This window comes from Penaeus chinensis, chromosome 37, assembly GCF_019202785.1.
Source record: "Penaeus chinensis breed Huanghai No. 1 chromosome 37, ASM1920278v2, whole genome shotgun sequence".
NCBI lineage: Eukaryota > Metazoa > Arthropoda > Malacostraca > Decapoda > Penaeidae > Penaeus > Penaeus chinensis.
The window spans coordinates 19,055,350-19,067,849 of record NC_061855.1 but is presented as its reverse complement, the minus strand read 5'-3'; the positions used below and the strand labels follow the sequence as shown (position 1 = coordinate 19,067,849).

General features: G+C 44.2%; 1 protein-coding gene across 1 annotated transcript in view; it reads right to left on the bottom strand.

Annotated features, from left to right (window-relative positions):
• LOC125045327 (hemicentin-2-like) overlaps nt 1-12,500 on the bottom strand; it is a 143,061-nt gene that overhangs the window by 109,565 nt on the left and 20,996 nt on the right. The window lies entirely within an intron of this gene.

Below are 12,500 nucleotides of genomic sequence, written 5' to 3'. Positions count from 1 at the left end.
GCATTTATTCCTCTGATTCCCTCTTCCGTCTCTCTCTCTCTCTCTCTCTCTCTCTCTCTCTCTCTCTCTCTCTCTCTCTCTCTCTCTGTCTCTCTCTCTCTCTCTCTCTCTCTCTCTCTCTCTCTCTCTCTCTCTCTCTCTCTCTCTCTCTCTCTCTCTCTCTCTCTCTCTCTCTCTCTCTCTCTCTCTCTCTCTCTCTCTCTCTCTCTCTCTCTGTCTCTCTCTCTCTTTCTCTCTTCTTCTCTTATTCTTCTAACTGGGGTTTGATAAGGAAGATGTGGAAGAATATACACACACACACACACACACATATATATATATATCTGGAAAAGGAGAGAGAGAGAGAGAGAGAGAGAGAGAGAGAGAGTGAGAGAGAGAGAGAGATAGAGAGAGAGAGAGTGAGAGAGAGAGAGCAAGGAATGAGGTCGAAGTCATGGGCAAGTATTTAAGTCAATGATATCTCCTCAGTGTCGGTTCGGGAGAATTTAGTCGGGATCCAGAAAGGCATCGTGACGTCAATAATCGTATTAAATTTTAGCAACTCCGGGTTTGCAAGAGACAAAATTCAGTCTGATTCCAATGTTTATACTTTCTTTATCGACTTTCGGTGAGTCCAGAGCAAAGTTTTTGAGAAAAGGAACATCAGAGCGGATAATAATAATAATAATAATAAAAACAAGTTTGAGATTCCAGACTGGAATATATTCAAAGCGAGCAACGAAAAAAACAGGGAAGTCTCCCCCTAAAGAAAACGGAAGAGCTCCCCCGAATTTCGAAGATTATAAGGCGTTTGCTTTAGGGATTCTGGTGCCATTTCGACCATCCACTTCGTCCCTAAATCGCGAACAAATATTTTACATCTGCCACATAATTTCTGCGCAAACGGGGGACCAGAATTCTTGTAGAATTTGCTACACTTATATTTTCAATGCAATTGCTATCAATTTAATCTAAGGCTTTCTATAAAAATCAGGATGTGGGTTGTAGGTCCTCTTTGGTGTGTGTGGGTGTGTGTGTGTATGTGTGCGTGTGTGTGCGTGCGTGTGTGTGTGTGTGTGTGTGTGTGTGTGTGTGTGTGTGTGTGTGTGTGTGTGTGTGTGTGTGTGTTGTGTGTGTGTGTGTGTGTGTCTATATATATTTTTTCTTTATTTATTTCTTTTTCTTTTTCTGTTCAAGTCTCTTTGAGTTTTCTCCTCATTTCCCAGGGTTCCACATTTTACATACAGATTTGGCATCTCACACTGTCAGTCACAGTCATTTCTCCGACCCGTCTCCTTCCTTGCTATCTCTCCTATTCCTCGCATCATTCATTCTCCAGTATGCCTGACCTTTCGCCGTGGTCCTTTAGTCTTGCCTTCAACCCCAAGCATCCTTGTTGCTTCGCTGCGCTATTCCGTCACACTTTTTACGTCGCCTCCACATTTTCTTCCTGATTTCCATACCTATTTGAATTCCACGCTTCCTTTTCCTCTTCCTTGCCCATTTTCCCCCACATCTTTTACCCATTTTGTGCCCTTCCATCAGAGTACTTTCAGGACCCCGTCGTCGACCCCTTCCGCTCCTGTCTCGTTCTTCTTCCTTTTCTCCTTTTCTCTCTCTCCCCTTCCATCTCCTTTTCGGATACATATTCCTTCATCCCCTCCCCCTCTACCCTACCCTATCCCATTACATTTATCTCCCTCTTCTCCCCCTCTACTCCCACCTCTCTTATTCCCGAACACTCCCTCTTCCCTTCCCGTTCCTATTCCTTCGTTCCTTTCTTCTTTCCTATTCCACCTCTCCCCTCTTAACCCTCCCCCCCTCTCCTACTATATCTATCCCCATCGACCCTCCCCTCTCTTATTTCCTCACTCCCCCCCCCCTTTTTCCCTTCCCTTCTCTATTACATCTACCCCCTTCTGCCCTCCCCTCTCCCCTCCCCCCTCCCACCTCCTCTCGCCCCTCGCCCCTCGCCCTCCCCTCTCCTGCCCCCCCCCCCCTTTTTCCCTTCCCTTCTCTATTACATCTACCCCCTTCTGCCCTCCCCTCTCCCCTCCCCCCTCCCACCTCTCTCGCCCCTCGCCCTTCATCATCCGTCTTTATTTAAACTCTTGAGAGCGTCGCCTACGGCATTAGCTTTCATCTTATCCCGAGTTCACCTTTGGGGCTAATTTCTCAGTGTTCATTTGTCGGTTGTCTGGAAAGAAGAGCATTCTTGGTTCTAATCACCCGGCTATTTTCTCAGTTCTCCTCTTGTTCTCGTTCTCTAGGTCTTGTTTACGTTTACACGCTTTTATGTCTGTATGTTCTATGCCTATCCGTTTCTTTTGCGTAGGGTTCTCTTTGTGTTTGTTTACAAGTATGCTTGGTATATACGCGTGGCCGTACCCCTTGTGTGTGTGTGTGTGTGTGTATGTGTGTGTGTGTGTGTGTGTGTGTGTGTGTGTGTGTGTGTGTGTGTGTGTGTGTGTGTCTGTGTGTGTGTGTGTGTGTGTGTGTGTGTGTGTGTGTGTGTGTGCGTAGGTGTGTGTGTGTGTGTGTGTGTGTGTGTGTGTGTGTGTGTGCGTGCGTGCGTGCGTGCGTGTGTGTGTGTGTGTGTGTGTGTGTGTGTCTGTGTGTGTGTCTGTGTGTGTGTGTGTGTGTGTGTGTGTGTGTGTGTGTGTGTGTGTGTGTGTGTGTGTGTGTGTGTGTGCGTAGGTGTGTGTGTGTGTGTGTGTGTGTGTGTGTGTGTGTGTGTGTGTGTGCGTGCGTGCGTGCGTGTGTGTGTGTGTGTGTGTGTGTGTGCGTATGTGTGTGTGTGTGTGTGTGTGTGTGTGTGTGTGTTTTTCTTCTCCATTCTTTCCTTTTCCTTCCCCTCGTTCTTTTCCTCCCTTCTCGTCTCTTTTTAATCCCGCAGTCCCAGATGACGACCAAGAATCTGATGATAATGGCGTAATCCAATCCAAATAACAACGACCATTGTTTAAATGGCAGTGCCACTAGTGGGATAACAGTGATAATAACACTAGAGGGGATAATGAAGATTGCATTAATACCGGTAATATCAAAGAAATATTGTTATATCTATAAGCGAAATTTGATGAAATTGTATCGGATGATTTTGATCCTTCGGGATAAAAAACTGGTTGCTTATTTCCCCATTATCTCTCCTTCTTCCTCCCCATCACTTAGCTCTCTCCGTACCCTGTCATCTCTCCCCTGAATGTGCCCATTCTAAGGCACTTCCGACCCTGACCCTATCTTCCTTGGCATCTGGAGAGCAGCTCCCTATCTCAGTTTCCACTCCATTTTTCGATTACCCTTCTCCCTCCGTTCTCTCTGTCTCCTTGCTTCTTTGCTTCCATATTCCTGCAACGGAGGCCTAAGCACGAAGCTGGGATTTCTACCGTCGCTTTAGATCTGGGTTTTGTGGTTTGCCGTCTGAGTTTCGTTCTCTTCTTCTTTGTTTCATTCTCTTTCCTTCTCTCTATTTCTCTCTCTCTTGGTCTTTTTCTGTCTCTCTCTCTCTCTCTCTCGCCTTTTCTCTCTCTCTTTTTTCTTTCTTTCACTCTCTCTCTCTTTCTTTCTTTCTTTCTCTCACTCTCTTCCCTTCGTTCTCATTTTGGCATCTCATTCTATGTCACAAGTCTCCTTTGTAAGGCAAGATTTAGATGCCAGTTTTCTCGTTTTCCTATTTCTCTTTTCCTTGGACCTACCTTTTCCATTCTCTGTTTCCGCCTCTTTTCATTTTCCAGGAATATGTGCATGCGTATATACCTTTTAGATATACGATGTGTGTGCACGTATGCATTTGCACACACACACACACACACACAGGCGATATATATATATATATATATATATATATATATATATATATATATATAAATACACATATATATATATATATATATATATATTTATATACATATATACATATATATATACATATACGTAAGTATATGTATGTATGTGCGGGAGTGTATGTTTGTGCACGCGCGTGCACCCATGCACACTGAGCCCTTCGCTTCCTGCTCATTACGGCTTCGCGGTAATTTCCCAGCCGCATCGGGAGAGTATCAGACGGAGATCCGGTAATTTCCCTCTGGGTCGAGGGAGGTCCCCTCCGGTAAAGTAAATTTCCTAAAATGCCCGAGAAAATTTCCTAGCTGTCCGGGGATGGTCTGCCTAAAAGGGTTCCAGGAGAGAAGCATCAGATAAAGGCCTATCTGTACTAAATATTAATTTGATGTGGTGAAGATAAGCTTCTGGATGGGGCAAACTGACCAATGAAGATGCAATTCTAAACCATCAGTAACTGATGAGATGAAATCATCTCTGGTTTACCTTTGTTTCGAATATTTTAAGTGTATCGAAAATTAACGCCTACAAGCCGGTGGGAAAGAAAGGAACATACGGTATTCCAGGATTCAAGTCAGACAAGGTAGTCTTCAAACAGCGTCCGAGAAACCCTTTGTTTTATCTTAAGGACTCATAAGGACATCCTCAAGAAGAGAAAGAGCAGTGAAGATAAAAGGAAAAGGAGAAAAATCATAAACGCATTCTGCGGTCTGATGGACGCTGAAGCCCCTCCTCTGCATAGACCTACATAGTCCTCGACTGCACTTCGTTCGATGCCTGAAAGTGGGCTTCTCTCACGGGATCTTAAAGTGCAAGGCGAGGCGGCGTGTGGTGGTGGGAGAGGGGTGTGTGTGGGGGGGGGGGGGGGGGGGGGGGGGCTTCTATTATTTCGTTTGTGCTGCAGTGGGCGTGACCTACGAATTTGATTCATCAAGCTTACATGCGTGTGGAAGCAATTCGAAAGCAGTTGCCCAACACATTAGGTGTGTAACTATCTAGACCCCCAAGGATCTAACTAATTAGATCCCTTGTGTAACTGATTAAACGATCTAGGCATGCAATTATCTAAATAAACACACAGCACGGTTAATGTCTAGACAAGTATTATCAGATACTAAACATCACGCCTTGACATCTATGTCCGTCTGCAACATCTGGGCACATGCAGAGAGTGCCTGCGACCGTGAGCTCGTAGGAGGGAAAGGAAATTATTGAGAGGAAGAATGAGGATATGGGAAAGAAAGACAGACTAAGGGAGGGAAGGAGGGAGGGAAGGAGGGAGGGAGAGAGAGAGAGAGAGAGAGAGAGAGAGAGAGAGAGAGAGAGAGAGAGAGAGAGAGAGAGAGAGAGAGAGAGAAATAGAGGGAGAGAGAGAGAGAGAGAGAGAGAGAGAGAGAGAGAGAGAGAGAGAGAGAGAGAGAGAGAGAGAGAGAGAGAGAGGGATTTAGAGAGTGAGAGAGAGACAGAAAGAGAGAGAGTGAGACAGAAAGAGAGGGAGAGTGAGAGAGAGGGAGTGAGAGAGAGAGGGAGAGGGAGAGAGAGAGAGAGAGAGAGAGAGAGGGGGGGGGGGAGGGGGGGAGGGAGGGAGAGAGAGAGAGAGAGAGAGAGAGAGAGAGAGAGAGAGAGAGAGCGAAAGAGAGGGAGAGAGAGAGAGAGAGAGAGAGAGAGAGAGAGATGGGGGGAGGGAGGGGGGAGAGTTGAAGAGAGACAGAAGTAAGGACAAACGGGAAGGAGTAGCTTGAAAGTGAAATACATATAGACACACACACACACACACACACACATATATATATATATATATATATATATAAATAATTATATATATACATATATATATTCATATATATAAATATATTCATAACCAAGGGAAGGGAAGAAACGCAACAAAAACAAAGCACAGAAGTGATAAAACAGAATCGGGAATTCGAAATCAGATATCCGAAAAGGGATGAAAAGATGGAAGATCGCCTCGGGGGGAAGAAAAATAAGAAGCAAACAAACAAAAAGAAAAACACACACAAAATAATAAACAAATAAAAAGTGCCGGAAGTTCCCAATTTTTTTTTTAAGACGACGTTTACTAAAGCTCATTCAGCTCGAGTGAAGGAGAACCTGGCGTGGATTCGTCACACTCTGAGGACGAAAAGCTAATCGTATTCCAAAGTAGCGAAAGACATTAGCCTGAGGCAGTGATTATTTCCCTCTCCAGCCTCGGCCTTCGGGAATAAGGCTTGTGAAATGAAATGAGCAAATGAAGGAGATTACAATGTAAATCGACGACAGAACGCGTACAGACACGCTCGCACGCGCACACACACACACACACACACACACACACACACACACACACACACACACACACACACACACATATATATATACACACATATGCACATATATACACAAATACATGCACACTCACACATATATACACATACACATACACATACAATATGCGTACATACAAACATGTGAACATATATACGCACGTACATGCATTCATACATACTCATATGCATATCCATACATACATCCATATACAGCTATATACATAAATACATATATACATACAAACATACATACATACATACATACATGCATACATTAATACATACATACATACATACACACACACATAATATTACAGTCTTTTTCTTACAATTTGAAACTCGCGTTTTTAATTAAGAATTCCGAGAACAGGGCAGACGCAAGACCTTCGAGGACGCTGCGGTGGGACGTCGTCAGATCCGGAGTCGGGGAGCCGGGGGTGAGGCGGGGAGGGGGTGGGTTAAAGAGGATTAGGCAAAAGAGGAATGAATTTAATGAGTGGGGGGAAAAGAAGGACAGTATTTATTGGATAGAGCAACATGAAAGTTGGAAAAATGGAGCAATGTGGGAAAGAGAAAGGGGAGAAAAAGAGGAGATGGCAACAAACTAGAACAGAACCGTATAAGAAGGGAATCAAGGGTTCCTTAGCTACTTGGGTGTGTCTGTGTTGATGTTACTCATGTTCCGTAGGAAACTGCTTTCTAATCTTCCAAAGAAAAAAAATGCTAGCACGTTATTTGAAATTTTGGTTGAAAATGTTGGGGTAAACAAAATATATCATATTACGAGGACATTTTTTGTGTGTGTGGAATAGTAGGCAAAAATATGTTTTTGGATATTCAACCCTTATAGTGTACACACGTTCAACAGCATTTCTATCAGAGCTGTTTGATTTTTCCGGTATTATTTTAACAACAAAACAATAATAAGTCTTCTAAACAGCAGGTGATACATACACGTAGGCCAATCATTTCATTACGATGGACTAAAATAAATTCAGTTTCTGATTTGGACTGTGGAATTTCACTGTCACAAGGACTTACGCTTTGGAGAACCTTAGAAATTAATAGTGTGAAAATGATATCCACGGGAGGACGCCGCATTTATCAATTGTTCATGTGCTTATATGCAATAATTCATATCCGAAAACATGATCACTATATATATATATATTTTTTTTTTTCAGGATAATATATAGTCTGAATATTCTAGCATATCCTTCGAAAAGACAGAAAAATGTCCCTGAAAGCACACTAAGTGCCATCACAGATCAGTTCTGACTGCTTGGCTCACTCATAAGCATTTCCAGCTGCGTCCCCAGCGAACGCAGGCACGGGTGGAGGACGGAGGAGGGAGGCTACACAAGAACCCTCGATCCGCCGTTGCCAACTCGAATTCTGCCATAATTATAACACAACAGCTTGTTATCCCTCCTACTTCCAATTATCCTAAACGGAGCAATTATGACTAATTCGCCCAAAGAGTTATGACACCTGCCACCTCGGGGAGCGGCGCGCCCTTCCCCGTGCGTTTACCCTCCGTGCCCACCGCACCTCCATGATTAACGACCACCTCTAGGACGCAGTAACGACCCCGTGGTAACGAGCGAAGTGCCCCACCTCGGGCCTCTAACTACAGCTGATTACGAAAGCCGCCCCGTCGTTATCCCGGAGGTGGCGCAGAGAGGACAGAGAGTAAAATGTGAAAATGGAGAAGGAAAGGGGAGAGAATTCGGGAAGGAAGATTAAAAAAATAAATAAAATAAAAGAAGGAGGAGGAAAGGGCAAGGGAGATGACTGCCGGAAATAAAGGAAAAGAAAGGAAACATAAATGACAGAGGGAGAAAGAAGAAAGGAGAAAAGCGGAACAAGGACAAAGAGGAGATTTGCAGAAATCGATCGGACGAGCGAGGATGGTCTGGAGTGAAGCAATGAGGAAGGAACGAGGGCAATGGAACCCTTATGGCCGAGGAGGAATAACAAATGGGAGGTTTCACTGCGTCATCAACTGCACCATTACATCGTGTTTAGCACCGCGGGGCATAAGACCCAGCCGGAGAAAACGTCCGAAGAAAGGGCGCCGGTGATCCATATTCTCTCTCTGTCTACTTATTGATACTTCTGTCGGCCTTTTACCTGTGCTTGTCGTTATTTAACTGCAGCTGTCACTCTCAACCTCTGTCTCTTTCTCTCTCTCTCTCTCTCTCTCTCTCTCTCTCTCTCTCTCTCTCTCTCTCTCTCTCTCTCTCTCTCTCTCTCTCTTTCTCTCTCTCTCTCTCTCTTTCTTTTTCTCTTTCTCTTTCTCTTTCTCTTTCTCTTTCACTCTCTCTCTCTCTCTCTCTCTCTCTCTCTCTCTCTCTCTCTCTCTCTCTCTCTCTCCCTCCCTCTTTCTCTCTCCTTCTTTCTTTCTATCCATCACTCCTACCCCTTCCTCTCCTATCCTCCACCCCTACACCTGAACCCCTTCCTCCCTCCTTCCTACCCTCCTCCCACCCTCTCTCCTTTCCTCCCTCCCTCCTTCCCTCCCTCCCTCCTTCCCTCCCTCCCTCCTTCCCTCCCTCCCTTCTTCCCTCCCTCCCTTCTTCCCTCCCTCCCTCCTTCCCTCCCTCTTTCCTTACCCTCTTCCTCCTTCCCACCCTCCTTCCTCCATTCATTCCGCCTTCCCTCCATCTCCCTTCCCTTCTACCTTCCTGTCTTCCCTCCCACTCGCCAATCCTTCACTCCCCAAAAGCCCTCGCAACTTAAGGACCATCATCAGTAATGTAAACGACTTAGAGTTATTCCCCCCCCCTTCCCTCCTTACTCTCTTCCCCCCCCTCCTTCCTCTACTCCCCCCCCCACCTCCTTCTCCGAGACCCCCGCGTGACGTCATGTGAGAGTCGTAGCGCGTGAATGATTCGGGTTTTAGCGTTCCTGCTTTCCGGGCTTGTCGTTCTCATCGGAGGCTTTGAGGAACGTCCGAAGGCGGAGAATGAGGAACAGAGAGGAATGATTGGGATGTGCTATCGTTTCTCTGTTCTTGGCGTCTGTCTACCTATATATCTGTATGTTTATTCTCTCTGCTTATATGTACTATCCATCCATCTTTGTCTTTCAGTTAATGACTATATCTGTCAGTCTGTTTCTCGCTCTTTAGTCTATTCTGCTCCCAAGACTGTTTACTTATTTCTAGCTTTCCCTTAATGAAATAGACATTTTACTTTGACAATTGCCCCCCTTCTGTCCGTCCGTCCGTCTGTCTGCCTGTATCTGTCTGTCTGTCTGCTGTCTGTCTCTGTCTACCTGCCTGCCTGCCTCTCTCTCTCTCTCTCTCTCGCTCGCTCTCTCGCTCTCTCTCTCTCTCTCTCTCTCTCTCTCTCTCTCTCTCTCTCTCTCTCTCTCTCTCTCTCTCTCTCGCTCTCTCGCTCTCTCTCTTTCTCTAGTTTTCCTTTAATGTAATAGACATTTTACATTGACAATTCTCCCCCTCAGCGATGCCTCCTCCCAACTCCTTCCGTCTCTGTCTGTCCGTATGTCTGTCTGTCTGCCTGCCTGCCCCCCCCCCCTCTCTCTCTCTCTCTCTCTCTCTCTCTCTCTCTCTCTCTCTCTCTCTCTCTCTCTCTCTCTCTCTCTCTCTCTCTCTCTCTCCCCCCCCTCTCTCTCTCTCTCTCTCTCTCTCTCTCTCTCTCTCTCACTCTCTCTCTCTCTCTCTCTCACTCTCTCTCTCTCTCTCTTCCTGCCTCTTTCATTCTCCATGACACCCCACCTCCCTTTTCTTTCTTCCAGTGCTCTTAATAACCCGGTGATACTGACTTTGAACTTATAATGACCCTATATAAAGTAAGACAAGGGTCATTTGGAACATCAAAAGAACACGCATGTCTGTGGGTTTAATCGCTGTAATAAAAATTCGCCAGAAGATACTCACTTTTGCCCTTTTCCCAGTACTCTTCCTGAAATACTGTTCTTTTATCTTCTTTTGCCTTGGCTTCTCACCTTTTTATCTCTTCCTCCTTCACGTCTTAAATCCTGGTCAACCAATGTACGTTATACCCTCCTTCACCCCCTCCCCCCTCCCCCTCCTTGCCCTTACCCCCCCTCCCTCCCCGTTCGGTCGAGTTTAACAAGATGACCCGCGTGTGGCAACATCACGGCGAGCTATTAACACTCAAGAAAGTGCTATTCTTGCACTGGATAATGAGTCGAAGTGAAGTCCTTCGTCTTTACTTCCCTCTGCGCTCCTTCTCCTCCGCTAAAAACGGGTGAGAAGGTGAAAATAAGGTGGAAGATTTGCGTTAATTTCTTGTTATTTTCATTTACGTTTGCCTCCCCCCTTATTTTTTATTTTTATTTTTATTTGCTGTGCTTATTATTCACCCTTTTATTCTAGAATTCTTTCCCTTCTGTGGATTCTAAAATCTTAATCGAGTTTTCGGTACTTTCCTTTTTCTTTTAATTGCCTTCATTTCCCGTCTTCGTCTTTTTTTTTCTTTTCTCTTTTTTTAACTTCTTTTTTTAATCCTTTCTCCTCTCTTCTTTGTCTTTTTCCTTTTATCCTTGCCTTGGTCCTTCTCCTTTGTCTCTTCCCCTTTTACAATCGATTCTCTCGTTTTCTTTCACCCTCCTCTTATTATCTTCTCTTCATATTCCCTTCTCCTCTTATATTCTCATATTACTCACTTCTCTCTGCATCTCCTCCTCTTATTCTCTTCTCTTCATATTCCCTCCTTCTCTTCTTCCTCCTCTGCTTGTTCCTTTCTCTTCTTGTTCGTTTTTCTTCACATTCACTATTTTTCATATTCCCACCTTCTCTCATTCTCTTCTCTTCTTCTTCCCCTTCTCTCTATATTTCCTTCTCTCCATATTCCCTTCTCCCCTTATTACCTTCTCTTCTTCTCCCCCTTCTCTTCTTATTATCTTCTCTTCTTCTTCCCCTTCTCTCCACATTCCCTTCCCTCCATATTCCCTTCTCCTCTTTATATCTTCTCTTCTTCTTCCCCTTCTCTCCACATTCCCTTCTCATCTTAATATCTTCTCTTCTTCTTCCCCTTCTCTCCACATTCCCTTCCCTCCATATTCCCTTCTCCTCTTTATATCTTCTCTTCTTCTTCCCCTTCTCTCCACATTCCCTTCTCCTCTTATTATCTTCTCTTCTTCTTCCCCTTCTCTCCACATTCCCTTCCCTCCATATTCCCTTCTCCTCTTTATATCTTCTCTTCTTCTTCCCCTTCTCTTCACATTTCCTTCTCCTCTTATTATTTTTTCTTCTTCTTCCCCTTCTCTCCACATTCCCTTCTCCTCTTATTATTTTCTCTTCTTCTTCCCCTTCTCTCCACATTCCCTTCTCATCTTAATATCTTCTCTTCTTCTTCCCCTTCTCTCCACATTCCCTTCCCTCCATATTCCCTTCTCCTCTTTATATCTTCTCTTCTTCTTCCCCTTCTCTCCACATTCCCTTCTCCTCTTATTATCTTCTCTTCTTCTTCCCCTTCTCTCCACATTCCCTTCTCCTCTTATTATTTTCTCTTCTTCTTCCTCTTCTCTCCACATTCCCTTTCCTCCATATTCCCTTCTCCTCTTAATATCTTCTCTTCTTCTTCCCCTTCTCTCCACACTCCCTTCTCCTCTTATTATCTTCTCTTCTTCTTCCCCTTCTCTCCACATTCCCTTCTCCTCTTATGCCATTCTTCTGAGTAACTTCCACCTCATGGGGCTGTGGGGCTTAATAATCTTGAAATCGATATATCGCCACGCATCCTTTATTTATCATCCTATTCTCCCTCCGCTCTTCTTTCAGGGAAGAAAAGCAATAAGTTTCTTCTGCGCTCGCTTACAAGTCTGCGCCGGGAGAGTCTCGAGGCTGAAATTGCCTTACCGGGAATGTATGCACAAAACTGGAGCCTCATTTGTCCTTTTAAGAACAGGGTTTGGAATGATCGTGGCGGGAATGGGATGTGTGATAATGCTAATTACTCATGAAATTATATTAATAATAATGATTGTAATGATTATATAGTAATGATAGTAATGATCGTTGGCATGATAATAGTGATAATAATGATAATGATAATAATAATAATAATAATAATAATAATTATAATAATAATACAACCAATCTGATATTTCTCCGTTGGGCATGCATGTACAAAAGGTATTCTGAAATTGACGGCACAAATGTACTGTTGTGAATCAGAGTTTGCTTTACCGGGAATCTATGCACAAAATCGAATCCTAATCCTAAAGAGAAAAGAGAGTCTGGAATTGCATTACCGGGATTTTTTGTGCAAAAACGAATCTGAAAATGATATACCGCGATAAATTAGCGGAATATATGTACAAGATGGTATCATCATTTTTTGAATCTGGAATATTGCA